Raw genomic sequence first — 25,630 nt, 5'->3', positions numbered from 1 at the left:
ACCAGGTGGTGATCAGTTGACAGCTCCGCCCCTCTCTTCACCCGAGTGTCCAAAACATGCGGCCGCAAATCCGATGACACGACTACAAAGTCGATCATCGAACCGCGGCCTAGGGTGTCCTGGTGCCAAGTGCACACATGGACACCCTTATGTTTGAACATGGTGTTCATTATTGAAAATCCGTGTCGAGCACAGAAGTCCAACAATAGAACACCGCTCGGGTTCAGATCAGGGGGGCCGTTCCTCCCAATCACGCCCTTCCAGGTCTCACTGTCATTGCCCACGTGAGCATTGAAGTCACCCAGTAGAACGATGGAGTCCCCAGAAGGAGCGCTCTCCAGCACTTCTTCCAGGGACCCCAAGAAGGGTGGGTACTCTGAGCTGCCGTTTGGTGCATAGACACAAACAACAGTCAGGACCCGTCCCCCCACCCGAAGGCGGAGGGAGGCTACCCTCTCGTTCACCGGGGTGAACCCCAATGTGCAGGCGCCCAGCCGGGGGGCAATAAGTATACCCACACCTGCTCGACGCCTCTCACCGTGGGCAACTCCAGAGTGGAAGAGAGTCCAGCCCCTCTCGAGAGGGCTTGTACCGGAACCCAAACTGTGCGTGGAGGCTAGTCCGACTATATCTAGTCGGAATCTTTCTGCCTCGCACACCAGCTCGGGCTCCTTTCCAGCCAGAGAGGTGACATTCCATGTCCCAAGAGCCAGCTTCTGCAGCCGGGGATCAGACCGCCAAGGTCCCTGCCTTTGGCTGCCGCCCAGCTCACATTGCACCCGACCCCTTCGGCCCCTCCCACAGGTGGTGAGCCCATGGGAAGATATATGTATATATATATATATGTATATAAAACACACACATACTGTTATACATACCTGTCGCCATGGACAGTTGGTGTCCCCATAGTCGTACACAATTTCTTCTCCTTTGTTTATTTTTGTGATTGCAAAAGCATTTTAAGCAATTTAAGGCTCTACTACGGGTCTGCTATGCAAAACTTTTTTTTTTTTTTTATCATACTATAATTAAATGTAAATACTCACATTTTTCAGGTTATGGAATAATTGCCACCAAAAACATGGAGGCAGGAGAGTTCTTGCTTGAATACGTTGGAAGGCACGTGACAGGTTCAGAAGGAGAAGCCCTGTTCAAACAATACTCAGATACAGATGCGGCATTTCTGTATTTTTACTCTTTCCGGGGACAGATTTTCTGGTAAGAACAATTAAATGAATCATTTAGTTATAGATGCTTCAGCTATGTTTGATAATATCGCTGAAATGCAACAAAGACTAAATAAGTGCAATAAATCCCCTATACAGCGTGGATGGCAGCAAGCACACAGCAAGACTTGGAAGATTCATAAATGATGATCACATAAAGCCAAACAGCAAAATTAGAATAGTAAGTAACAATATATATGTATACACTGTTGAAACCGTCAGACAGAAAAATTACTGTTAATGACTGTAATTCCTACTATTTATTGTCTGTGCCTATATGACCAACAGATACTGGATAAACAGAAAAAAACACATCTGTGTGCTTTTGCAATCACAAAAATAAACAAAGGAGAAGAAATTGTGTACGACTATGGGGACACCAACTGTCCATGGCGACAGGTATGTATAACAGTATGTGTGTGTTTTATATACATATATATATATATATATATACATATATCTTCCCATGGGCTCACCACCTGTGGGAGGGGCCGAAGGGGTCGGGTGCAATGTGAGCTGGGCGGCAGCCAAAGGCAGGGACCTTGGCGGTCTGATCCCCGGCTGCAGAAGCTGGCTCTTGGGACATGGAATGTCACCTCTCTGGCTGGAAAGGAGCCCGAGCTGGTGTGCGAGGCAGAAAGATTCCGACTAGATATAGTCGGACTAGCCTCCACGCACAGTTTGGGTTCCGGTACAAGCCCTCTCGAGAGGGGCTGGACTCTCTTCCACTCTGGAGTTGCCCACGGTGAGAGGCGTCGAGCAGGTGTGGGTATACTTATTGCCCCCCGGCTGGGCGCCTGCACATTGGGGTTCACCCCGGTGAACGAGAGGGTAGCCTCCCTCCGCCTTCGGGTGGGGGGACGGGTCCTGACTGTTGTTTGTGTCTATGCACCAAACGGCAGCTCAGAGTACCCACCCTTCTTGGGGTCCCTGGAAGAAGTGCTGGAGAGCGCTCCTTCTGGGGACTCCATCGTTCTACTGGGAAACTTCAATGCTCACGTGGGCAATGACAGTGAGACCTGGAAGGGCGTGATTGGGAGGAACGGCCCCCCTGATCTGAACCCGAGCGGTGTTCTATTGTTGGACTTCTGTGCTCGACACGGATTTTCAATAATGAACACCATGTTCAAACATAAGGGTGTCCATGTGTGCACTTGGCACCAGGACACCCTAGGCCGCGGTTCGATGATCGACTTTGTAGTCGTGTCATCGGATTTGCGGCCGCATGTTTTGGACACTCGGGTGAAGAGAGGGGCGGAGCTGTCAACTGATCACCACCTGGTGGTGGGTTGGCTCCGATGGTGGGGGAAGATGCCGGTCCGACCTGGCAGACCCAAACGCTCTGTGAGGGTCTGCTGGGAACGCCTGGCAGAATCTCCTGTCAGGAAGAGCTTCAACTCCCACCTCCGGCAGAGCTTTTCCCACGTCCCGGGGGAGGCGGGGGACATTGAGTCTGAGTGGACCATGTTCCGCGCCTCCATTGTTGAGGCCGCCGACCGGAGCTGTGGCCGTAAGGTCGTTGGCGCCTGTCGTGGCGGCAATCCCCGAACCCGCTGGTGGACACCGGCGGTAAGGGATGCCGTCAAGCTGAAGAAGGAGTTCTATCGGGCCGTTTTGGCCTGCGGGACTCCGGAGGCAGCTGACAAGTACCGGATGGCCAAGCGGAACGCGGCTTCGGCGGTTGCTGAGGCAAAAACCCGGGCGTGGGAGGAGTTTGGTGAGGCCATGGAGAATGACTTTCGGACGGCTTCGAGGAAATTCTGGTCCACCATCCGGCGTCTCAGGAGGGGGAAGCAGTGCAACGTCAACACTGTTTACAGCGGGGATGGCGTGCTGCTGACCTCGACTAGGGACGTCGTGAGTCGGTGGGGAGAATACTTCGAAGACCTCCTCAATTCCACCTACACGCCTTCCATTGAGGAAGCAGGGCCTGGAGACTCTGAGGCGGATTCTCCAATCTCTGGGGTCGAAGTCACTGAGGTAGTTAAAAAACTGCTCGGTGGCAAGGCCACGGGGGTGGATGAGATCCGCCCGGAGTTCTTAAAGGCTCTGGATGTTGTGGGGCTGTCATGGCTGACACGCCTCTACAACGTTGCGTGGGCATCGGGGACAGTGCCTCTGGATTGGCAGACTGGGGTGGTGGTTCCCCTCTTTAAGAAGGGGGACCGGAGGGTGTGTTCCAATTACAGGGGAATCACACTCCTCAGCCTCCCTGGTAAGGTCTATTCAGGGGTGCTGGAGAGGAGGGTCCGTCGGGAGGTCGAACCTCGGATTCAGGAGGAGCAGTGTGGCTTTCGTCCTGGCCGTGGAACAGTGAACCAGCTCTACACCCTCGGCAGGATCCTCGAGGGTGCATGGGAGTTCGCCCAACCAGTCCACATGTGTTTTGTGGACTTGGAGAAGGTGTTCGACCGTGTCCCTCGGGAGGTTCTGTGGAGGGTGCTTCGGGAGTACGGGGTGCCGAGCCAACTGATAAGGGCGGTTCGCTCCATGTATCACCGATGCCAGAGTCTGGTCCGCATTTCCGGCAGTAAGTCGGATTTGTTCCCAGTGAGGGTTGGACTCCGCCAAGGCTGCCCTTTGTCACCGATTCTGTTCATAATTTTTATGGACAGAATTTCTAGGCGCAGCCGAGGCGTTGAGGGGGTCCGGTTTGGGGACCTCAGCATCGCGTCTCTGCTTTTTGCAGATGACGTGGTGCTGTTGGCTTCTTCAGGCCGTGATCTCCAGCTCTCGCTGGAACGGTTCGCAGCCGAGTGTGAAGCGGTCGGGATGAGGGTCAGCACCTCCAAATCCGAGTCCATGGTCCTCGATCGGAAAAGGGTGGAATGCCCTCTCCGGATCGGGGATGAGATCCTGCCCCAAGTGGAGGAGTTCAAGTATCTTGGAGTCTTGTTCACGAGTGAGGGGAGGATGGAGCGTGAGATCGACAGGCGGATCGGTGCAGCGTCGGCAGTAATGCGGACCCTGTACCGGTCCGTTGTGGTGAAGAGAGAGCTGAGCCAAAAGGCAAAGCTCTCAATTTACCGGTCGATTTACGCTCCTACCCTCACCTATGGTCACGAGCTATGGGTCGTGACCGAAAGAACGAGATCTCGGATACAAGCGGCCGAAATGAGTTTTCTCCGCAGGATGTCCGGGCTCTCCCTTAGAGATAGGGTGAGAAGCGCGGTCATCCGGGAGAGACTCGGAGTAGAGTCGCTACTCCTCCACGTTGAGAGGAGCCAGATGAGGTGGCTCGGGCATCTTATCAGGATGCCTCCTGGACGCCTCCCTGGGGAGGTGTTCCGGGCATGTCCCACCGGTAGGAGACCCCGGGGACGACCCAGGACGCGCTGGAGAGACTACGTCTCTCAGCTGGCCTGGGAACGCCTTGGGATCCCCCGGGATGAGCTGGATGAAGTGGCTGGGGAGAGGGAAGTCTGGGAGTCCCTCCTAAAGCTGCTGCCCCCGTGACCCGACCCCGGATAAGCGGAAGAAGATGGATGGATGGATGGATATATATATATATATAATTGTAAATTAAATAAACAAAAGTACTGCATGCCTTTACATGCAGATTCTGGTATTGACTAATAATTTATTTTTATTATAGTTAAAATTACATGATATATCACATGTCAAGGGAACATGAATTGTTTTTTATATTCGCAATGATAGAAACTTACTTCAAATGAGTGATTTCATGCTGTAAAACATGGATTATAAAATGTAATTGTCGGTGAATCAAGATGTTTGTCATGATAGAGGCTTATCAAAATCTTCATGCTAAGCTGTACATCTGGATTGTATCCGTATGTGCAAAACATGTAAATTCACCAAAATGTTTAACTCTTCCTTTAAATATCTTTACAGGTCACAACTCAAACTGAAAATTGTGATTTCATAACCCCAGATGTGTTGGAAATTACTGGCAATGACCTGGTGGATTCAGCTTCTCCCATTGAAAAGGAACCATCTGTGTCTGAAATGGTAAGAAGTGGTTTAATACATTATTTTCTAGGAGAAAAGTATTGAGGATATTGACACAGTTTATTGTTTGCAAGGTACATACGTTGTGTGTCTTTATTTCAGACCAGTGTGCAACAGCTTTCCCTTCCCTTGGATATCTCTGATGCTACTGATGATGATGATGATGATGAGGATAAAGATGAACAAAAAGATGAGGACTATGTTGAAGAAGAAGAGGACGATGATGATGATGATGATGATGATGAAGAGGAGGAGGAAGATGACGATGAAGAAGCAGAAAAGGGAGGGATCTACAAAGAGCCACCTTCCAAAATCCCAAGGAAACAGGTTTCCCTTGAGCTGGACATGTCAGATAAGAAAGAACAGCTTGCAGAAGTGTCAAGCACTTCGTTAAAACCCCTAAAGGCAGTAAATTATAATGGTAATGGTAGCGACATTCAACGAGGTATTCATGTTAAAATGTCCTCAAACACTGCCCATCATCGTGTCTATGATAAGAGGAATTACTGCCTTTATTGCGAGAAACCTTTTGCAAAAATTGCAAGGCATCTGATGCAGAAACATTGCGATAAACCTGACATAGCTAAGGCACTGATGCATAAGAAAGGCTCAAGCCAGCGTAATTGTTTATTGACCAAAGTGAGGAATCAAGGAAACTACCAACATAACTGTGAAGTACTAGCATCTGGAAATGGACAAATCGTGCCAAGAAGGCAAGCAACAAATCCCTCAACAGCTGCAGACTATTTGCCATGCAAGTTTTGCTTTGCTATGTATGTCAAATCTGACATCTGGCGACATATCAAAATTTGCAAATTGCGAGTGAAAGAAGATGGACCAGTGAGGAGAAAAGTTCAAGCTGCTTGCTCCATGTTGTTGCCCACTGACACCTCCATTTCCATCGGACTGAAACGGGTTCTTGGAGACATGACATATGATCATGTTACTCAAGTGGTGAAAAGTGACACGCTGATAATCTCACTGGGAGAGAGGATGTTTCTAAAAAATGGCGAGTCTAGCCGATATCGGGCAGACATGCGCAATAAGATGAGGGAACTTGCCAGACTTGTCCTAGAGGCAAGGGAAATCGACAAAGACATTGTCTTTCTGAAGGATTTAATCCACCCAGGGAAGTTCAACACTGTACTCAAGGCTGTGAAAAGTATGAATGGGTTCAATGACTTGACAAACAGATATGCCGTTCCTTCAACACCGGTGAAACTGCGCTATTCCCTTGTTACGGTGGCACAGATTTTGCAAGGAGAGGCTCTGCGTCAACAGGACCACGGCTTACAGGAAAGAGCAGATCAATTCCTGCGATTAATCGAAATGGAGTGGTCAACGCTTGTGTCATCCAATGCTCTGAAAACACTTTATCGGAAGAAATGGAACAACCCCCAAACACTGCCCTTATCCGAGGACATCAAAAAGCTTCGTGATCATCTGAAATGCCTTGAAGAAGCTAACAAAAAAGCACTCATCGACCATCCATCGACAAAGGCATGGAGTGAACTGTCTCAAATAACTCTGACACAGCTTATAATATTCAATCGGCGTCGTGAAGGAGAAGTGTCGCGGATGGAGTTGAAATCATACCTGGACAGAAACAAGAAAAGCATGCAGGATGACATTCTGAACAGTCTATCCCCTTTGGAGAAGAATCTGTGCAATCATCTCACCAGGGTAGAAATAGAGGGGAAAAGAGGCCGCAAAGTTCCAGTGTTGTTCCCTCCTGATGTCAAGGAATCTGTGGATCTTCTCCTCAAAACAAGGGAAGAGGTTGGGATTGCCCCAAACAACCCCTACATCTTTGCCCGCACCCATTTTGGTTCTGAGGGGAATATTCGTGGATGCGATACTCTAAAAAGATTTGCAGAGGCCTGTGGAGCAGAACGGCCAGAAAATATAACGTCCACAAAATTGCGAAAACATGTGGCTACTGTTTCACAGCTGCTAAATCTAAAAAGCCATGAGCTTGATCAGCTGGCAACTTTCATGGGCCATGATATTGAAGTCCATAGGGAATACTACAGACTGCCTGAAGAGACCTTGCAAACAGCAAAAGTCAGTAGACTCCTCTATGCCATGGAAAGTGGAGTGGGGCAATTCAAAGGACAGACCTTGGAGGGCTTAATGCCAAACATAAACTGTAAGTATAGGGTTTCAATAACTTGCTACACTTATTACTAAACAAAGCAAAGGAAAATGACTTTTAGTGCACAAGTATTGATTTAAAATATTTAGTTTCAGCTGAAGAGGAGCCGGATGACTCTGAGAGGAAGGACATTCCGTCTGAGAGGCCCACTCTCAAAAGTCAAGAAAGTAAGTTTTCACTGAATATTCATTCATTATTTACATCTGCATTGTGACTTTCAATCACAATAAGTGCAAACGTCTTATGATTTCAGAAAACTCAGAGGAAGGTAAAGAAACAGTTGCTACTTCAAGAGAGGCAGTTGGGGGACAGCCATCTAAACAAAAGGGTGTGTTAGTGTAGTGACTCTAAAATATATTGTCTCCTTGAAATCAAACACTTTGTTTGACATTTGTTAACAAGGAAAATGGATGACTAATAATGCCTGTGTAATGTGCTTGTTTAAGAAGATTGAACGATAATCATTTTCATCCATCTATTTATTCACTTTCTTACTTTCTTTGTTTATTTACAGTGAAATCCAGAATACTCTGGTCAAAGACAGAAAAAAACATTATCCAATGGCATTTGAAGCAGTTCCTGACAGAAATGAGGGTTCCTCGAAAGGAAGACTGTGAAAAATGTTTAAATGAAAATCCATCACTCAAAGATCATGGACGAGACTGGAAAGCCATAAAATTCTTTGTACACAACAAAATTGCATCCTTAAGGAGAAATGTGTAATAAATGAGTGCTAAGTTTGTCTCTCGCTGTCTCTTTCCACCCAACCGGTCAAGGCAGATGGCCACCCACCTGCAGTCAGGGTTTGTCCGAGGGTTCTTCTCGTTTTACCTTCCCTCCGTTGCAAAGTGCAAAGGGGGGGGGGGTTATTGGGTCTCTGAGTATAAAAAATATATAGTTTGGTCTTAACCAGGTCTATCATGTCAAACAGTGCTTTATTTTACTTAGTGTAACATTATTTTTTTTTTTGGGGGGGGGGGGGTGAAAGTCACTTGTTTTCTTTTTTTGACAGTAAGAAAAAAAATGAAACACTCACCCAAGTCTTGGCCTTTTCCTAAAACTGAAGAAATAAAAGGAGCATGCAGTGAATACATTGGATAACAGGTGATTGGCTATGGGTTTTGCCGTGAGGCGCGGATAGCACGCTTTCCTAATTGTGGACCAAATCCAACAACCAGCGTGATTGATATTTCCAGTGACTGGGAATTCTGGAGAACCATTTAGTCGACTAAGACTAGAATTTATATTTAGTCGACTAAAACTAGACTAAGACTAAAAGAGTCCAGATGACTGACATAAAACTAAGACTAAATAGCATTGTAGTCTAACGACTAAATACACACTTGCAATTAACACTGTTGTACATAAAAGTCCCCTCTTCAATATGTAAAAATTCATCCATCCATTTTCTGCACCATTTTGTCGCAATGGCGGTCACGGGCGTGCTGGAGCCTTTCCAGCAGTAGGCGGGAGACACCCTCAACCGGTTTCCAGCCAATCGCAGGGCACACAGAAACAACCAACCATCCGCACTCGCAGTCCCACCTTGGGGAAATTTGGAGTGCTCAATCGGCTTTATCAAGCATGTTTTAGGGATGTGGGAGAAAACCGGAGTACCCGGAGAAAATCCCTGAAGCCTCGGAGAGAACATGCAAACAGGGAGGGTCAGCGGGGGAATTGAACCGGCACCCTTCTAACATAACACATGCTAACATATGTAAAGATTTTACGATGCAAATGTCCCCTCTTCAATATATAAACTTTGCGCAAGTCCCCTCTACGATAGGAAAACATCGCACCAACAAAAAATGAAATGTCGGAAAAGTGCCCTATTCAATAAGTATAAATCAGCTTGAAATTCAATAAAGCAGAGTGTGTAATATTTTGTTTGTCTTGAACATTTTACAATGCACATGTCCCCTCTTTAATATATAAACTTCGCGCAAGTCAACCTCTATGATAGGATGACATTGTACCAGCAAAAATAACATGTCAGAAATGTCAGGTATGTACATTATTTGTATGGACAGAAAAGTGCCCTATTCAGTCTGCAAAAATCAGCTTGAAAGCAGAGTGTGTAATATTTTGTTTGTCTGAACATTTCACAATGCACACGTACCCTGTTTAATATATAAACTTCGCACAAGTCCCCTCTAGGATAGGAAGACATCGCACCAGCAAAAAATGAAATGTCGGAAAAGTGCCCTATTCAATAAGTATAAATCAGCTTGAAATTCAATAAAGCAGAGTGTGTAATATTTTGTTTGTCTTGAACATTTTACAATGCACATGTCCCCTCTTTAATATATAAACTTCGCGCAAGTCAACCTCTATGATAGGATGACATTGTACCAGCAAAAATAACATGTCAGAAATGTCAGGTATGTACATTATTTGTATGGACAGAAAAGTGCCCTATTCAGTCTGCAAAAATCAGCTTGAAAGCAGAGTGTGTAATATTTTGTTTGTCGGAACATTTTACAATGCACACGTACCCTCTTTAATATATAAACTTCGCACAAGTCAACCTGTCTTGACAATGTACCAGCAAAAATGAGATGTCGGAAATGTCAGCTATATGCATTATTTGTATGGACAGAAAAGTGCCCTATTCAGTATGAAAAAAAATCAGCTTGTAAGCAGAGTGTGTAATATTTTGTTTGTCTGACATTTCACAATGCGCATGTCCCCGCTTTACTATATAAACTTCGCGCAAGTCCCCTGTATGATAGAAAGACACTGTACCAGCAAAAATTAAATGTCAGAAAGCTTTGTCAGATAAAGGCAACAGGTAAACACAATTTGTATGTCCAATCCGTGCATTTTTTGACTATAATAGATTCATGAAAGAGTTCAAAATGATCTTCTGTTTTTCTTAATTTTTAAAAGTATAAATCTCCTGAAGTATTTCTGAAGTATTTCCTTTAAAACACACATTTAATTTAGTGTTTATTTCTTTTTAAGGGTATAATTAACTTAATTAATCACCTACAATGTTAAGCTTGAAACTTCACTAAAGCTGAGTCTGAAAGGCTGCCTAAGGCAGCGGTCCCCAACCTTTTTTGCACCACGGACCGGTTTAATGTCAGACAATATTTTCAAGGACCGGTCTTTGAGGTGTGGCGGATAAATACAACAAAAATAATATGATATGACCTGCATGAAAACGTTGGTATTTATTAAATATAATAATAAACACGAATCCACTCTACCTGTTTGCTTCTACAGCAAACTTTTTTTCTCTTTTTTTAAAAGAGAAATGCCCTCTTGAATACGTAAAAATCAAAATCAATTTATTATTAGTATTTAACATTTTGCTTGTCTGTATTGACTGTATTTTTTGACAATATTAAAGTCAGAAAGGACTTTAAAATGTTTTTCTGTTTTGCTTAACAAGCTATTAGCAATCCATTTGTGAAACAATGAATACAGGCAGCTCTACTGCAGTACATGGATGTCCTCCCTTTGAGATGTAAACGTCACTCAACGAGGAACGTCCCCTGTTTGTAATTTCCTCAAATCAAAACATTTTGGATTTTTTTCAGTAATATTATGACCAAATATCTTCCAAATAATATTTCTGTTGTGTCTGTGTACTGTTAAAATGACTGGAACCTAAAGTCCTCTTGTTAGGGTTTTCCAGGTTATCTTTATCGTAGGATTATGTTGGAGTGCAACAGGTAATAAATACCTTACCTTGTCCTCCTTATCACAAGGTCATAAAACATCCCCTGACATGTTTAGACTAGAGGGCAAGGGCTTTAGCCAGCCTACCCATACCCCCACTCTGTTTCTCTTAATAAATATGCCCTTGCAGGAAGGAGACCTTTCAGATTTCATTCCTGGAGCGAGTGATCTCTCCACCTGCAGGTGTCTAAAAGAACTTGCCTTGTCTCTTGTGGTTCTTGCAAAATAAGTTGGAGTGAGCAAATCTCTAACATTTTGGTGCCGAAACCCGGGATCCTCATACCCATCATCTGGCTGACGGAGGACGACGCGCTGTACACCGTCGACGGGCCAGCGTCCACTAGCCGGACCTGGTAAAGAAAGACCTGGGAAGGAAATTCTTCGCTGGGCCAGCATCTTAGGTCTGCCTTCGTCTGACAGAGGTGGATTGACGGGACCCGGCAGTGCAACGAACCAGGGGACAAGTAAGTTAAAGGCCTGAAGTTGTGTGATTGTGTTGTTGTGAAACGCGTATAAAAAAAAAAAAAAAAAACACGTGAGATTCGGCTTTGGTTTGTCCGAGCTATGAGATTCGGCTTTGGTTTGTCCGAGCTATGAGATACGGCTTTGGTTTGTCCGAGCTATGAGATACGGCTTTGGTTTGTCCGAGCTATGAGATACGGCTTTGGTTTGTCCGAGCTATGAGATTCGGCTTTGGTTTGTCCGAGCTATGAGATTCGGCTTTGGTTTGTCCGAGCCATGAGAAAAATACAAAGCGCTTGAGTTTGTGTGGTTGGGAGTGTGACTGGTAGGATAAATTGACTAAATAGCAGTTCTAGCATTGATCCACGGCAATAATACAGGCTAGTAATTTGTTGAAAGGTCAATTTAAACCTGCATTGAGGATCCTCAAAGACATAGTTAAATAAATAAATAGTAATAAATAGTAATAATAATAATAATAATAATATTTTTGAGACAAAGAGATTGTAAAACCTAGAACTACTAGAATTAAGATGGGAAATAAAAACGGTAAATCTCTACCTCTTGACGGAGATGAGAAGTACATGGCGAGTAGATTTCTTAATTGCATGCAATATATGCCGAAGTGGAAGAAAAAGTATGGAGTAGAAGGGAAGTTGAGAGTTGAAGTGTGGAAGATAGTAGTTGATGTTTTAGAAGAGAGTGTGGATAAAAAGAAAAATGGACTGAAAAAGAAAACAAAAGAAAGAGAATTGGATTGTGCTAAAGTGTGGTTGAAAGCTTCACAAGAGAGAAAAGAACAAATCCAAAAGACAAAAGATAGAAAGATGAAAGGTGATGAGGCTGAGACTATGTTTGTCAGGCCGGAAGACAATGAGGCCGGAGTGCGCAGGCGCACTGCCGCGGCCACGGCTCCCGCTGACGCTGAAGGCGCAGCTCGAGCAGAGGAGCAAGAGGGGCCTTCCGCTCGTACACAAAACTTGTATCCAAGCTTAACAAACCTGCAGCCCCCCCCATATAACAGCAAAAGAAGTCAGGGTCACATTACTAGAAGTCCTGTACAAACAAGAAGTTTGACCACTGCTGCTAGATTTTCTCAAAATTTAGACAAGGTTGATGTGTGCCCAATGATACAGGTGCCAAACCCTAATGTAGGGGAAGGCCAACTCCCACATACATATGTTTTCCGGCCATGGACTTTGGAAGAGGCAAGAAAAGCTGTTGAAGGGGTTACCCCTGTTGCTGAAGACCCAGCTATATGGGCAGAGGACATGGCTGGAATTATACATTCCTATAGACTGAATGGACATGAGGCAGGAGAAGCTGCAATGTCCTCCTTGGGAAAAGACTGGGCAAAGGTTAGAGGAAATTATACAGGTAGAAATAATCAAGGGCCTTTTCCCTATCCCGTTGAGGGAAATCAATTGGGAGAGGAGTATGCAGCACAATGGAATGGTCTTGTGCAAAGAGTGCGAACTATATTTCAAAGACGAGCGAATTATGGTCATTTGGCAGGAATAAAACAGAAGCCTGGCGAAGATACTGATGATTTTCGTTTGAGATTTGAAAAAGAATTCAGGGTGCATAGTGGCATCCCATTCAATGATACAGCTGAGAGTGCTTATCAACAACAGCTTAAAAATGCGCTCCTCACTAATTTCCGCCCTGAAATAGGCAACTGGGTGAGGAAACATTTGGTGGAAGTGGATGTTGCAAGTGTGACAACCACTATGCAATGGGCCAGACATGCTGAAAAAGTGATCAAAAAAGGCAAAAGTTCTGATGTATTTCATCTAGATAATGATGATGATGAACTAGATGAAGATACAACAGTCTTCTTCCAAGGGTCCCAGCAAGGCAGAGGGAGAGGTAGAGGCCAACAAGGTCACAGGCCGCCATATAAATCAAAACCCCCATCAGATACAAACTGTTGGAACTGTGGGAAACGAGGACACTTAGCAAGAGTGTGTCGTTCTGCAAAGCAGTATCAATCAAAGGGTGCAGGAAGGGGCGGGGGAAGGGCCAAATTCTCAGCATGACTAGATCCCCCCCCCTTGACCTCTTGTGCTCCTATAGAGGAAGAAATAGTAGATGTCCATACAGCATGGGACGTTCTGAGTGCATTAAAAGAAAAACCATATGTTACTCTAAACATTGGAGGCAGTGATGTCGAGTTTTTGTGTGATACCGGGGCTTGTAAAACCGTGATAAAAACTAAAATCCCAAATCTAAAGGCCTCCCAAAATACTATTTGGGTGAAATCTGCTGATGGGCAGGTACACAAGGAGAGTATCTCTAATCCAGTTGAAGTGAGAGATAAGGAAACTGGAAGCATGGCTTCAGTTTCGATTGTCCTATCCCCAAAATGTCCCATAAACCTGTTGGGACGAGATCTGATGACTCGGTTGGGAATTGCAATAATTCCAGTAAAGGATGGCATGCGAGCATGTAGAGTGAGAGATGTGGACTCATATGCTGCACAAGCAGGTGAACAGATTTGCTGCTCCTATGCCATCCCTCCTGAACGAAATCCTAAACTCCCAAGCAGATTGCTGGGTGAAGCTCGAAAACAATTGTCCCAACCTGAATCAGAAATGACTTGTACTGAATTACATGTCACCATGAATATTCTCACTGATCCACAAGATGACTATATTGGAAGTTTTCTCAGCGACACAGAAGTAACTTTAACAATCACTGCTCTGTACACTGATCGCAGGTCATTTGCGGCTGCCGCTGTACGCCTGCCCGCTCCTCAGAAAGATAGATACAAATTGTCGGCTGTACCCCACATCTCATTGTTTAAACCTCACAGTATAACGTGGGCAGATGTGGGTTCCCGAATTAAACTTGCTGGATCTGTGACTGATTATGAGGACAAAGGTGATGGGTGGAGCTACAGTACCAGTTGTGACGTGTGGAAGCAAACAGTGTGTGAAGTGGCTGTAGGCAGAGCAGGCGCTTGTGCGCTTCCCTGACTAGTTGACACTTGTTTGAATGAAAAGGAGGAGGGGGAATTGGCTGGGCTTCCTGAAAAACTGTGGACCAAGGGCCCATCTGATGTAGGACTTTTAAAATCCATTTCCCCAGTACAGATCAAACCAAGATCAGAGTGGCGTCCAAGAGTTAAACAATATCCTTTAAAACAGGAGGCAATGAACGGGATTGCCCCTGTTATAAATGATCTTTTGACAGGAGGAATCATTAGGGAGTGTTCGGATTCTCCTTGCAACACTCCCATTTTCCCAGTCCAAAAGGCCGACAAAATTAATTGGCGAATGATACAAGATTTACGAGCAGTGAATGATGCAGTGCAAACAAGAGCACCCAATGTGCCTGACCCACACACACTTCTGAACACTTTGAAACCTAATCAGAAGTATTTCACAGTAATTGATCTCAGCAATGCATTTTTCTCAGTGCCAATTCACCCAGACTCACAGTTTTGGTTCGCTTTTACCTTTAAAGGACAAAGCTATACATACACCAGATTGCCACAAGGATTTGCTGATAGTCCAACTATTTTCGTTCAAGCTATCATGTCCTGTTTGGCTGATTTTCAGATGTCAAACAAAAGCCAACTTCTAGTTTATGTAGATGATCTCCTGGTAGCCTCTGAAACTGAAGCTGCTTGCAAGGCAGACTCCTTAGCATTGTTACACTATCTCTGCAAAACAGGGAATAAAGTGAACAAAAATAAGTTACAATGGGTCAGACAGGAAGTGAACTATTTAGGTCACACTTTGTCAGCTTCTGGAAGACAGATACAAAGAACCAGAAAGCAGATTATTTCAGATACACCGAAACCTGAAACAAAAAAACAAATGATGTCATTTTTGGGGCTCTGCAATTACTGCAGAGCATGGATCCCATATTATGCGGAAAAAACACAACCGCTGCTGGATATTGTGCATGGAGTTCCCATGACAATGACAGAAAAAATCATGTGGACACCAGCAGCGGATGATGCTTTTGTAGTGCTGAAACAGGCTCTGATAGAAACCACAACTCTTATCTTGCCAGACTACAATAAAACCTTTGTGCAAACAGCAGACTGCAGGAATGGTTTTATGACCTCAGTGTTGCTGCAGAGTCATGGCAGCAAACTAAGACCAATTGCATTTTATTCAAAAAAACTGGATCCAGTGGCTCTGTCTTTGCCAGACTGTGTCCAAGCAGTGTGCGCGGCGGCGCTTGCAGTGAGACAATCTGCAGATGTGGTGCTCTTTCACAAAATGGAGCTGCTGGTTCCACATGCTGTAGATGTGTTGCTGCTGCAAAGCAAAATGAACTTTTTGTCACCAGCCAGACATCTGTCCTACACTGCTATACTTCTGTCACAACCACACATTGTGATAAAGAGGTGCACAATCCTTAACCCAGCAACGTTGATCCCGTTGCCAGGGGATGGAACACCACATAACTGTTTGGATGCTACAGAACATCTACAGCTGCCCAGAGGAGATTTAAGTGACACGCCACTTGACAAGGGGGAAAAGTGGTTTGTGGATGGATCATGTTCAAAGGATCCTAAAGGGAACAATCAAAGTGGTTATGCAATTGTGAAATTGCCAAACCAGATTGTTGAAGCAGAGAAGCTTCCATACACCAGGTCAGCACAGGCTGCTGAGCTGATTGCTCTAACAAGAGCTTGTCAATTAGCGGAAGATAAGGAAGTCACTGTATACACAGACAGTCAGTATGCGTTTTCTTCTCTGTTCTATTTTGCAAAACAATGGGAGCGCAGAGGGATGACAACATCAACCGGTAAACCGGTTACCCATGCCTCCTTGTTAAAAGACTTGTTGCAGGCCATTCTTTTACCTGCTAAACTAGCTGTGTGTAAATGTGCTGCTCACACCACTGGCAGAGATGAAGTCTCAAATGGAAACAGATTAGCAGACAAGATTGCAAAAGAAGCAGCTGCAGGGAGACATGGCCATGAAATTTTTTTAATGGGTTCAGAGGACACACAACTCATAGATAAGACTGTACTGACAGATATGCAGGGCAATGCTCCAATGATGGAAAAACGAATGTGGACGACAAAAGGTGCAATAGTGGATACAGATAATATCCACCGCATCAATGACAAACCTGTTTTACCAAAATCACTTTTTAAGGCAGCAGCGCTTGCGACACATGGGCCTTGCCATGTGTCGACAGGAGGGATGAAGTCCATCATAGATCAACAATTCACTACCTTTGGTTTAGATGCTTACTTAAAAATTTTTTGTAAAGCATGTCCTGTTTGTGTGAAACATAATCCACAAGGAAACATGAGACCTAAGAGAGGCTCATTTCCAAAACCCTCTTATCCATTTCAAATCATGCATATGGATTTTATTGAACTCACACAAAGTGGACCTTACAAATACTGCCTAGTGATGATTGATGCATTTTCAAAATGGGTGGAAGTAGTTCCATCTAAACGCGCAGATGCCTTAACAGTGGCAAAAGCTATCTGCAAAACCATCATACCAACTCATGGCATCCCCCAAACCATTTACAGTGACAATGGTCCACACTTTGTGAACCAAGTTGTGCAGAACATGGCTGTACACCTTGGAATAACGTTAAAAAACCACTGTGCTTGGCATCCTTCGAGCGCAGGCCTGGTTGAACGGGCAAACTTTACCATCAAAAGCAGGTTGAAAAAATGCATGGAAACAACAGGCAGACCTTGGCCAGAGTGCCTCGACTTAGTGAAGCTCTATATGAGAATTACTCCCACTTCAGAAGGACTAACACCTTTTGAAATCATACATGGGAGACCATATAGACTACCAGTGTTCCCTGCAGATTTGCAAAAAGCAGATGAAGAACAGACCTTGGCAGATTATCTAATCAGGACGCTCAAACTGAAAGATGTGTCAAATGCAAATTTACTGCCGCCTGACCTCTCTCCCTCACAGGTGGACAACACCATCAATCCAGGAGACTGGGTCTACATCAAGGTCATCAAAAGAAAGAACTGGGCCAGCCCGCGGTGGGAGGGACCGTTCCAAGTTTTGCTTGCTACTCCCACGGCGGTAAAAATCTCTCAACGGCCCAGCTGGATTCACCTCAGCCACTGCAAGTTGCAGAGAGTGCTGGACCCCTAATTCGGAGTGGTGGGGAAGGCTGACTACAAAGGGGCCCTGTCGTTTAGGGCGAGGCGTCTCAATGTTGGTGAAGAATTCATCGATCCCCACTCCGCTAGGCGAGGGGATGTCCCAGTGTCTCTGCCATCCTAGTAGCAACGGGGCTCCATATGCCAGATGGATCCTCTGCTGCGTTGTGGTTGGAGCGTGCTATGGTCTATTGACTCATCTGAACAGACCAAATGACAATGTTGCCCGTGGTAAACGATGGTCACATGATGAGAACTATGAAGACTGGTCAGGGGACCCCAGAAACCCATACGAAACCAACACTTGGTACCGGTATGTCAGGTTCACTGTGAGAGCTCACACACAGGAGGGATGCTATGTGTGTTCGAAACTCCCCCCTTCCTCCACGCAAGTTCGCTTGGAGGCCAGAGCAATGAATGCCACTGAAGCAAAATGTATGGCATCCATGGGAGGAGTTGGATATCAGCACCGTGCCGTCACAGTCAAAGATGCTGACCCTTACCGCCCTGGACTTGCAGACGGTGCCTGTGATCAGCTATTCTGGACAAATCTCAATGTGACTGTTAGAGGACGAACAATACCACAAGTGGCCTACACAGAGAGACCAGCTGGAGTGAATTACACATGTTACACCCAAGGTAACAAGACCCACGTCTGCATTAACGACGACTGCTCTCCAGGAGGAAACTGGATGGGAGCTCTGGACATCACCGATGAGTGTCAAGATAAGAGAGCCATTTCAGGAGGGGAGGGCTCTCCAACCAACATGGCTACACCATCGAACGGAACATACTTCATACAGAATGGCTGGTGGCTTTGTGGTCACAAGGTTTATCCGATGCTGCCCGCCAACTGGACAGGAGTGTGTGCACCAGTGTGGGTGACAGACCACACCTACAGGATACGACACCATTTGTTGACAGGAGCACATAACTCTACTGGACGTCGACGCAGAGCAGTTGCAACCTTTGACCCTCATGACCCTGTCTGGGGTGCGAACGTTCCAGAGGACTATAAAGTATGGTCTGCCGGAGACAAAGTTGTCCTTGCGCTCTTCCCCCAGAGTGGGGTTGGGAAACTATCGCTCTTCATCGAGACACTGAACTATCGTTTTCAATCCTTTGTGAATCTCTCACTGCAAGTCAACGATGGACAAAATAGAGAGATTCAGGCTATTAGACTGATGGTCTTGCAAAACAGGATGGTTCTGGACTTGTTGACGGCAGCACAAGGTGGTGTGTGCCACATCATTGGGACTTCCTGTTGCACATACATACCAGGAGAAAATGACACCCACATCAACGACGCCATGAATTCACTGAAGAACTTACAGCAGGCCATGTCTAAAGACAAGGTCCCACTTCAGTTTGATTTCTTTTCATGGCTATTCACTGGCAACTGGTGGCAACTGCTGTTGAAATTGCTGTCTCCTGTGCTTGTTGTGCTGGTGGTGTTGTGCTCGTTTACGACCTGCGTTATCCCATGTTTGAAGTCTGCTGTGTCGAAGTTTGTGTCCTCTACTGTAGCCCAGGTTCATATACAACTCCTTAGAGATGACGGATGTGATGACGATGATGAAGCGGGGATTGCGTAGATGCTGTTCTATTGAGCATGTTTTACAGAAACTTGATGATTTGACCATCGAAAATGCTTCGCAAGTGATGGATACAATGATGTACTGTTTCTGTGTTTTTCTTTTTATTTTTTATTATTCATAGCATTCTGGTCGTCTTAGGCAAAGGGACCGTGTAAGAATTTTCCTGCTAATAACATCTGGCCGGCAGGTTTTTCGCTTACACAATAAGTTTGATCTTGGGGTATCAAGGTAATGCCTCGTCTTCACTGGAAAGTGTTGCTATCATTGTTTGTTGTTTTTATTTTTACCATTCTACTTTCTTCATTATACGTATATATGTTTTTTTTCCTTGCTTGTCTTTGTTGTTTGGGGTGGCATAATCATATGATAAATCAGGAGGGAGATGTTAGGGTTTTCCAGGTTATCTTTATCGTAGGATTATGTTGGAGTGCAACAGGTAATAAATACCTTACCTTGTCCTCCTTATCACAAGGTCATAAAACATCCCCTGACATGTTTAGACTAGAGGGCAAGGGCTTTAGCCAGCCTACCCATACCCCCACTCTGTTTCTCTTAATAAATATGCCCTTGCAGGAAGGAGACCTTTCAGATTTCATTCCTGGAGCGAGTGATCTCTCCACCTGCAGGTGTCTAAAAGAACTTGCCTTGTCTCTTGTGGTTCTTGCAAAATAAGTTGGAGTGAGCAAATCTCTAACACCTCTGTCAACAGGATACTACCATGGGTCCCCTGTGATACCGCTTTGCGTGTATGTGTGTGTGTGTGTGTCTGTGTGTGTGTGTGTGTGTGTGTGTGTGTGTGTGTGTGTGTGTGTGTGTGTGTGTGTGTGTGTGTGTGTGTGTGTGTGTGTGTGTGTGTGCGCACCCTGTGTGTGTGCAAGCGTGTGAGGAGAAAGAAGGCATGGGTAAGACAATCTCTTTTAAACCAGGAGGCAATAAATGGGAACGCCCCTGTCATAAATAGTTTTTGGTTAAAGGGAATCATTAGGAGGTGTTCAAATTTTTCCCGCAAACACTCCTATTTGCCAGTTAAATGGGCACGACAATTGACTACGAGAGTTGCAAACAACAGATGAAGAGCAGTCCTTGGCAGATTATATGATCAGGACGCTCAAACTGTGTCAAAGACAAATTTACTGCCGCTTGATCTTTCCTCCTCACAGGTCGACAACCCCATCAATCCAGAAGACGGGGTCTACATCGAGGTCATCAAAAGAAGGAACTGGGCCAGCCACGACGGGAGGGACCATTTCAAGTCCTGCTGACTACAGATGTTGCATCCAAGGTTGCAGAACCCACAAATGCATTAACGACGACTGCTCTCCAAGAGGAAACTGGATGGGAGCTTTGGACATCACCGCTGTGTGCCAGGATGAGAGAGCCGTTTTCAAGGTGTAAGGTGCTCTCCAACCAACATGGCTACACCATCGAACGGAACATACTTCATACAGAATGGCTGGTGGCTTTGTGGTCACAAGGTTTATCCGATGCTGCCCGCCAACTGGACACGAGCGTGTGCGCCGGTGTGTGTGACGGAACACACCTACAGACTAGAACATCATCAGCTGACGAAAACACGAGCACATATACAACTTCTTAGACGTGACAGATGTGATAATGATGATGAGACGTGGATTGCGTAGATGCTGTTCTGTTGGGCATGTATTACGGAAACTTTTTGATTTGACCATCGAAAATGCTTCGCAAGTGATGGATACAATGATGTATTGTTTCTGTGTTTTTCTTTTTATTTTTTATAGATAGCATTCTGGTCGCCTAGGCCAAAGGTGCCGTGTAAGAATTTTCCTGCTAATAACATCTGGCCAGCAGGTTTTTCGCTTACACAATAAGTTTGATCTTGGGTATTAAGGTAATACCTCATCTTCACTGGAAAGTGTTGCTAACATTGTTTGTTGTTTTTTTTTTATTTTTACTATTCTACTTTCTTCATTATACGTATATATGTTTTTTTTTTCTTACTTGTCTTTGTTGTTTGGGGTGGCATAATCATATGATAAAACAGGAGGGAGATGTTAGGGTTTTACAGAGTATCCTTATCATAGGATTATGTTGGAATGCAACAGGTAATAAATACCTTACCTTGTCCTCCTTATCACAAGATCGTAAAACATCCCCTGAGATGTTTAGACTAGAGGACAAGGGCTTTCTATTCAGCCTACCCATACCCCCACTCTGTTTCTCTTAATAAATATGTCCTTGCAGTTGGGGGAGCTTCAGACTTCACTCCTTCAACGTGTGAACTCTCCACCTGCAGGTGTCTAAAAGAACTTGCTTGTCTCCCGTGTGGTTCTTGCAAAATAAGTTGGAGTGAACAAATCTCTAACAGATACTACACTTGATCTTAGCCAAAAGGCAGAGAAGCGATGGAGTATGCGAGTGAGGGACACGCTTACAGGCTTCCCCGTCTACCCATTCTCACCAACGGTTTGTTAGAATAGGCCTCTTTGGCACATGTGATTAGCGAGGGAGCGTGAGCTATGCCATTATATCGCTGTAACCCTTCTCTTGCTTTATTAGCTTTCTCTACTCTATGACACCCTTTGCACATATGTAGAAGTCGCTCTCGGTTAAGACGACAAGGTCACACATTATCACACAGGCTAGGCAGAGTCGCCTCCTTGCAGGAAGGCGGCCAGAGTAGTATAAGAGCAGGAACCTTGGCGCTGGGAGAGGGACCTTCTTTTGCATCTCGCAGAAAAGGCTCCACAGCTGTGCATCGATCATTTTGGCATACATTAAATAGTTAAATTGTGAAGGCTGCCTCTTGGTAATTACTGTTAGCATATTGAGCATTAAAGATAAAGAACTGGGAACAAACCTAACAGGTTACAGTACGGAACAGAGTGCTGCTCTTCTGGGCACTAATAAATCGGCAAACCTGTCTGCCGACTTATTTGTTCACTCTTCTTCACTCGCAGTAATGCATGAAGTTCTTGAGGCATATATGTGTCCCCTTTGACCAGTCTCTATCCACCTACACAGTGTAGGTACCTATTAAAAGGGTAGTCCCGATGAACATGAAAGGCAAAGATTGATAATTCGCCAAGAACTTTCCAGGGTATCATATGTACAACGGCTGCACCGAAAAGAGTTGGGCCAGAAGAATAGTACGGAACTGACAGAGGATTATAACCCACGCCTTAGGAGATACTGGAGCCTAAATCCAGCAATTTAGACCGCTCAGCCACACTACCTACCAGCTGCAGTTCCAACATTGAATTTTGTTGACAATTCTATTAAAACATGAAAGTGGATAAAAAGTTGGTTTCTCCACCAGCATCCAGGTTAGTGCTGCCCGACTGAGCTTTGTTCATAATGTAATGAACAATATGAGTGACAATCAGAATCCAGTTGCGAGTTGGAACCAAATGCTTGTTTGCCGATTAGAGGACTTGAAGAACTTCTAGCACTGAGCAGCAGAGTGGCACAGCGGGTGCGTGCTGGGCCCATAACCTAGAGGTTGATGGAATCAAGCCATCTTCAGCTGTTTGGAGTTTGTCTGCTTTGGACCTTCTTTCAAGCCATGCTTTCGAGAAGAAATGTCGTGTGCATAATATTTTCCACACGTTGGTTGTGCTGCATGGAAGTCGACCCATCCTCAATGCATACAGTTTATGAGGCATATATGTATTTTTTTTTCACTAACGAGGGGTTCGGTGATTGCGCATATGAAACTGGTGGGATTCGGTACCTCCAACAAGGTTAAGAACCACTGCTCTAAACACTTCCTATAGCTTCCAATGAGAGTGTGGATTCTGGTTGAAGGTATATTGGACCATTCTTCTTGACAAATCTGTAACTCCTATAAACTTCATTTCACTTCTCAAATATCACTGTGTCTGTCTGCTATTGCTGATCCGAACAGCCAAGGATTTATGAAGAAAATCTTGAAATTGATTAGGGGTGCCCAAACTTTTGCATATGACTGTATATGACCAAAGATTTGAGGTCCAACCGAGACTGGAACTGAGATCACTGGATTCAGACTCTAGAGTGCTCATGGAACCCTCAGGTGTAGGGAAGCATACGATTTCATGGGGCAGCCCACAAGCTGCTGCCATCTGTAAATTTTTCCCAGCTAAATGACAAATTATTTGAGGTCCCACCGAGACTTGAACTCGGATCACTGGCTTCAGAGTCCAGAGTGCTCACCATTACACCATAGAACCCTAGCAGTGGCAGAAGGAGGAGCATAATTTTTCTGAGCACAATGCACTAGCGCTCATTTTACGAAAGTGACAAAAGTAGTGGAGGCAGGGCTTACACACTCATAGGGCTGTACACAAAGTACTGAATTGGAATTTTCAATTTTTTTTTCCATGTAAATGACTACATTCTACCGTGGCACCATTGAGAGCGTCCTTACCAGTTGCATCGCTGTCTGGGGTGGTAACTGCACTGAACAGAACTTGAAGGCCCTGCAGCGCATAGTGAATACGGCTGGTAAGATTATTGGTGCTTCGCTCCCCTCCCTGAAGGACATTTACACCTCCCATCTCACCCGCAAGGCAACCTCGATTGCGAGAGATGTGAGTCACCCGGCTCACTCTTTGTTTGACCTTCTGCCCTCTGGGAAGAGGTACAGGAGCCTGCGCTCCCGCACCACCAGACTCGCCAACAGCTTCTTTCTCCAGGCTGTTAGGGCCCTGAACTCGCTACCCCCTTCTGCGTAGCGTGCGGCACTGTTGCGCTATTTCCTGGAATGTCTGCTGTACGCGCACTTGCTCCTTTTTTTTTTGCTCCTCTTATTTATTTATTTATTTGTTGTTATTTATATATTATTTATTCGGGACGCTTTTGTTATACTTGTTTACTTGTTTGTCTGTTGTGGGCCATGTCTTGTCACCGTGGGATAGGGGGGAACGAAATTTCGGTTTCTTTGTGTGTCTTTGGCATGTGAAGAAATTGACAATAAAGCTGACTTTGACTTTGACTTTGACAAATTGGTAGTTTCACCACGACTTGAACTTGTATTGCTAGATTCAGAGTGCTCACAATCACAGCATGCAAACATTGATTGATTGATTGATTGATTGATTGATTGATTGATTGATTGATTGATTGAACATTTATTGATCCGGGGGTGGGGAAATTCAGGCCCCAGCAGAACCCATAACACAGAGCGGGTACACAAAAGACACACAGATGGCATGAGCGCAACTCAATAGGCTCTCATAAGGCACCGTACAACGGCGCCACAAAGACATCACAGCAAACCAAAGCAAAAAGACAAAGGAAAAAATGTAACAGTTGCCAACTAGCACCCCTCAATATCAGAGAACACCCCAAAACACACAAAATACACTCCACGGGGTCCATAAACAGGTGAAAGGGCAGTCCAGTTCAACGGCGCTCAAAGGACCGTGGTCGTGAATCGGTGAAAACATCACAAAACAGGCACCCTGGGCACCCAGTCGGGGCACGTGCAGATGGTCACCACGGGGCTTGCACGGCGAAGGTCGTTGGTTCCGACGAGCACAAGGCTGCGAGGCCAAGGCGAGGGACCCGTCAGCACCAGCCGGATAAGCAGGAAGCCGGTTTCGACCGATTACACGGTAATCCAGAAGAGCATTAGCTTTAAAACCATCCAAGATCTAAAGTAAGTTCCACCAGTTGACATTGTAACTTGGAGAACATGTGACTACTTTATCAAATACTATATGACCAAATATTTGAGGTCCCACTGAAACTTAAAACTCGGATCACTGGATTCAGAGTCCAGAGTGCTAACCATTACACCATGGAATAGACACACACACGCACACACACGCATGAACACACAGGCACACACGCACGCACACGCACTCACACACACACACACACACACACACGCACACACACACACACACACACACACACACACACACACACACACACACACACACGCACACACACACACACACACGCACACACAAACAATACTCAATGCAGCTGTATAATGTGGACATTATTTACCAAATCTACATTGAAATTATAATGAATACATAAAAAATAAACTAACTATGGCGAAAGGATAGCCAAGAATGAGAATATCATCGAATGACAAGATGAACAATAAAAGCAACTCGAAATAAGCGATATGGGCATGAAAAGGTTTTAACGTTCATAAGGGGTGACCATGAACCAACAGATTAGGCTCCACTAGGTTGTACCCTGATAAGTTGCACTCACTGAATGTCTTCTGGATGGATGAACTGGAGGCAGTTCTGGAGTGGGTCTGCAGTCAGCTGGCCAAGCCAAGAAGGAAAGAGTTGGCTTGACAGTTAAAGGTAAAAAAAAAAAAAAATGGAAACACAGATTAGAGGCTGGTTTCACCCTACACGTGGTCAGGGGAGCATTTTAGCGGAGTGTCGCACACCTGGCTGTTGCTGACTCAGAGAGCTTCTGGCTCACATTTGCA

At 45.2% G+C, this 25,630-nt stretch overlaps 1 long non-coding RNA gene, 1 other non-coding gene and 1 pseudogene across 2 annotated transcripts; 1 reads left to right on the top strand and 2 right to left on the bottom strand.

Annotated features, from left to right (window-relative positions):
- The first annotated feature begins 1,047 nt into the window (after positions 1-1,047).
- On the top strand, positions 1,048-8,095 carry LOC125992621 (uncharacterized). The gene is made up of 8 exons (XR_011086283.1): positions 1,048-1,218; positions 1,326-1,407; positions 1,515-1,625; positions 5,082-5,198; positions 5,301-7,347; positions 7,443-7,520; positions 7,607-7,681; positions 7,868-8,095. It is a non-coding gene; the product is annotated as an uncharacterized lncRNA (long non-coding RNA).
- A 13,417-nt stretch (positions 8,096-21,512) lies between these two features.
- On the bottom strand, positions 21,513-21,595 carry LOC125992675 (U2 spliceosomal RNA; annotated as a pseudogene).
- Positions 21,596-23,327: 1,732 nt separating this feature from the next.
- Positions 23,328-23,399, bottom strand: trnaq-cug (transfer RNA glutamine (anticodon CUG)). The gene has a single exon. It is a non-coding gene; the product is annotated as a tRNA-Gln (tRNA).
- Between the last annotated feature and the right edge of the window lie 2,231 nt (positions 23,400-25,630).

The sequence above is a fragment of the Syngnathus scovelli genome, unplaced genomic scaffold (genome assembly GCF_024217435.2).
Source record: "Syngnathus scovelli strain Florida unplaced genomic scaffold, RoL_Ssco_1.2 HiC_scaffold_23, whole genome shotgun sequence".
NCBI lineage: Eukaryota > Metazoa > Chordata > Actinopteri > Syngnathiformes > Syngnathidae > Syngnathus > Syngnathus scovelli.
Note: the sequence above shows the minus strand (reverse complement) of the source record. Positions and strands in the feature narration are given on the sequence as shown.